Source organism: Capsicum annuum, unplaced genomic scaffold (assembly GCF_002878395.1).
Source record: "Capsicum annuum cultivar UCD-10X-F1 unplaced genomic scaffold, UCD10Xv1.1 ctg70807, whole genome shotgun sequence".
NCBI lineage: Eukaryota > Viridiplantae > Streptophyta > Magnoliopsida > Solanales > Solanaceae > Capsicum > Capsicum annuum.
In genome coordinates this window covers 1-4,353 of record NW_025880574.1, presented here as the reverse complement: position 1 = coordinate 4,353, position 4,353 = coordinate 1, and the positions used below count along the sequence as shown (strand labels likewise).

The following is a 4,353-nucleotide window of genomic DNA, read 5'->3' as shown; positions in this document are numbered from 1 at the left end:
AACGCATGGCTTAATCTTTAAGACAGCATATGACTACTGGCAGGATCAACCAGGTAGCATTTCTCATCGACGCCGGCGTCCCATGAGCCTGGCCTGCCCGTGAGGGCACAAACAGATTCAATGCAAGCGTGACTGTTGTTTGAAAGGAGCATCGTACAGGGAAAATAGGAGTCGATAAAGACACCATGCTTACTACGTCTACCGTATCCGAGAATCCTGACTGCCTCTCTTGAACCATGACTACACGATGAAGCAACGAAGGCATGGGACATAAGGGCGGCCTTCCAATTCATCCTGCACACAAAATGCGATGGGCGAAAAGTGATCGATAAAACTTGATAGTGCCTGGGCATTAGGTATGCAGCACAGAAAACTGACTTCGAGCAAATCTAAATTGCGCTTGCCCCATGAATCAGATGGCAGGTGAGTCAGGACATTGCTGCTCGAGCAGAGATCCAACTTTACCGCACATACCAAACACAACTCACGAGTTGTGCATCCAAATGCACCGTTAATGCACGCCCAGCACTAGCCCCAACGCCCAATAATAGATGTCGTGCGTTTTGCCCATGCGGACGTTGCAAGGCTGAAGCAAGTCCCGCTTGACATGATAGCCTGCCCTTGGGGGGCAGAGAAGATGAAGGCACGTCGGCGCTCGCCGCGGATTCATTAAGAAAATATTTTTTTTCAAATCTCATTTATGAAAATTCAAAAACTAAGTAAAAATAATTCGAAAATAGAAAAAATATTTATAAAAATATAAAAACATTAGGAAAAAATTTCCAGCCCATGAACTAACCTTATACTAACAATAGAGTACATATTTGTACGTATAAAGTAATGGTATTAAATATTTAAATTTAACGATACTAAATAAAAGATTGATAAAAATAATCAGGGGACATTAAAAAAACTGCCCAGAATGAAACAGATAAGTAACAACCTAAAAATATAAATATTAGAACAAAATAACCTTAAACCAACAATTGAGTGCATATCTGTACGAATAACGTAATGATACAAAATATTTAAATTTGAGGATATTAAATAAAAATTTGAAAAAAGGGCGATGGAACATTAAGAAAACTGTCACAACATATGAGGTAACATTGAAATATATTTAAAATAAATAATTAGAGCGGATATGTAAAAATATGAGCATGCAACTGTGAGGAAGATGGATGAACGCCAGGAAAAGATTAGGATGATCGAACCTAGTTTTACGCTCTTTTGATTTTGGCACGTTGGTTCCTTGCTACCATAGTGCCACGGTGCCATGGTTCCACGGTGCCATGGTGCCATGGTGCATTACTGCCTTGGTGCCATGGTGCCATAGTGCCACGATGCTAAGGTGCCTTGGTGCCACGGCGCCACGGTGCCATGACGTAATAGTGCCTTGATGACATAGAGCCATTGAGCCATGGTGCCTTTGTGCCATGGTGCCACGGTGCCTTCGTGCCACGGTGCCTTCGTGCCACGGTGCCTTCGTGCCACGGTGCCTTCGTGCCACGGTGCCTTCGTGCCACGGTGCCTTCCTGCCATGGTGCTTTCGTGCCACGGTGCCTTTGTGCCATGGTGCCATGGTGCCTTCATGCCACGGTGCCTTCGTGCCTTTGTGCCATGGTGCCACGGTGCCTTCGTGACATGGTGCCACAGTGCCTTGCTGCCCGGTGCCATGGTGCCTTGGTGCCACGGTGCCGTTGTGCACGGTGAAACGGTGCCATGGAGCCTCGGTGCCATGGTGCCACGGTGCCTTGGTACCATGGTGCCTTGGTGCCTTTTTGCCATTGTGCTTTGGTTCCGTTGTGCCTTTGTGCCTTGTTTCCGTAGTGCGTTGGTTTCTTATGCCCATGGTGATTTGGGGGCGATGGTGCCGGTGCGTGGATATCTAACTTGACGAAGAGACCACCATGGTAGGCCACTATGTGTCCGTCGGCGTTTGTCATTGGACGTGCCTCTAGCATTGCATTTGACTGTCACAAAAACCTCTAATTGCGACATGCCTCCACGCATAGACATTTTTCTCAGCGTGTTGCTGAGCACTTAAGCTGCACTCCGCATCACAGAAAACCTAGTTGCGATGCCATTATTTTGAGAGAAAGGCCCCTTGATATCATGTACTTATCTATTTGGAATGGAACGCACGCGACACTTGAAAAAGAAATGGCTAACTCGGGTGAGGTGAACACACAACACTTAGTGGGATTTTTCAAGGACGGATGCACAAACTTCCTTTGGAGATGGATGAAAAAATGATTGTATTGGATGGGGAGGGACGAACCAAAGCAACAAAGGGATGAATGTCAATGGATTGTGGCAGCAAGGCCAGTCTTCCACTTACAATACCTTGTCGCATATTTAAGTCTTCTGCAAAGGATTCTACCCGCCGCTCGATGGAAATTAAACATCAAGGCGGCCACCGTGATTCTTCCGCCGTGGTGGCTTAGCAAATGACTTGTGCCCTTGGGGGCCAAGGCCCCTACTGCAGGTCGGCAAGCGAACAGCGGACGCATGCGTCGCTTCTAGCTCGGATTCTGACTTAGAGGCGTTCAGTCATAATCTCGCACATGGTAGCTTTGCACCACTGGCTTTTCAACCAAGCGCGATTACAAATTAGGTGAATCAATATTTTCTCTCGCACTAGGTTGAATTACTACTGCGACACTGTCACAAGTAGGGTAAAACTAACCTGTCTCACGACGGTCTAAACCCAGCTCATGTTCTCTATTGGTTGGTGAACATTCCAACACTTGGTGAATTTTGCTTCACAATGATAGGACGAGCCGACATCAAAGGATGAACAAGCAACGTCGCTATGAACGCTTGGCTGAAACAGACCAGTTATCCCTGTGGTAACACTTTTTTGACACCTCTAGCTTCAAATTTCGAAGGTCTAAAGGATCATTAGGCGACGCTTTCATGGTTCGTATTCGTACTAGAAATCAGAATCAAACGAGCTTTTACCCTTCTGTTCCATACAATATTTCTGTTCTCTTTGATCTCATCTTATCACAGCTTCGTTATCTTTTAAAAGATGTGCCGCCCCAGCCAAACTCCCCACCTGACAATGTCTTCCACCTGGATCGGCCCAAAGAGCGAGCCTTGGGTCTCAAAAAAGGGGCATCACCCCGCTTCCGATTCACGGAATAAGTAAAATAATGTGAAAAGCAGTGGTATTTCACTTTCGGCTTTTGTCTCCCACTTATACTACACCCCTAAAGTCATTTCACAAAGTCGAAGTAGAGTCAAGCTCAAGAGGGTCTTCTTTCCCCATTAATTCTTCCAAGCCCGTTCCCTGGGCTGTGGTTTCGCTGGATAGTAGACAGGGATAGTGGGAATCACGTTAATCCATTCATGCACATCACTATGTAGATGACGAGGCATTTGGCTACCTTAAGAGAGTCATAGTTACTCCCGCCATTTACCCATGCTTGGTTGAATTTCATCGCTTTGACATCCAGAGCACTGGGCAGAAATCACAATGTGTGAACATCCATTGGGACCATCGCAATATTTTGTTTTAATTAAACAGTCGGATTCCCCTTGTCCGTACAAGGTCTAAGTTGGTTGTTCGACGAGTGGGGAAGGTCCCCAAAGGATCTATTCGCAGTCCGTTCCTCGACCGGCACGCGGTTATCCGAGTAGTAAATACCATCAAACAAACTATAACTGATTTAATGAGCCATTCATAATTTAACAGTCTGAATTTGTTCACACTTACACATGCATGGCTTAATCTTTGAGACAAGCATATGACTACTGGAAGGATCCACCAGGTAGCATTCCGCAACGACGCCGGTGTCACATGAGCCCGGCCTTCCCTTGAGGGCGAATACAGATTCAAGGAAAGCGCGACCTTCGTTTGCAAGGAGCATCGTATAGGGCAGATAGGAGTCAATTAAGACCTCATCCACACTACGTCTACCGCATCCGAGAATCCTGACCACCGCTCATGGACCATGACCGCACAACGAAGCGAGAAAGACGTGGGACACGATGACGACCTTTCGATTCACCCTACGCACGAAATGCGAGGGGCAAAATGCGATCGATATGACTTGATAATGCCTAGGCATTAGGTATGCAGCACAGGAAACCGACTTCGAGCAAACCTAAATTGTGCTTACCCAACGACTGAGATGGCAGACGGGTCAGGACATTGCTGCTCGAGCAGGGATCCAACCTAACCGTACATACCGAACACAACTCACGCGCCATGCATCCAAATGCTCCATCGATGTACGCCCAGCACCGGCCCCAACGTCCAGCAATAGATGTCATGCGCTGCTGTCCATGCAGACATTGCAAGGCTGAATCAAGTGCCGCTTGGCACAATAGCCCACCCTTAGGGGG

General features: G+C 46.9%; 1 pseudogene; it reads left to right on the top strand.

Annotated features, from left to right (window-relative positions):
- Positions 1 to 1,762: 1,762 nt before the first annotated feature.
- LOC107856769 lies at positions 1,763 to 3,347 on the top strand (annotated as a pseudogene).
- The last annotated feature ends 1,006 nt before the right edge of the window (positions 3,348 to 4,353 follow it).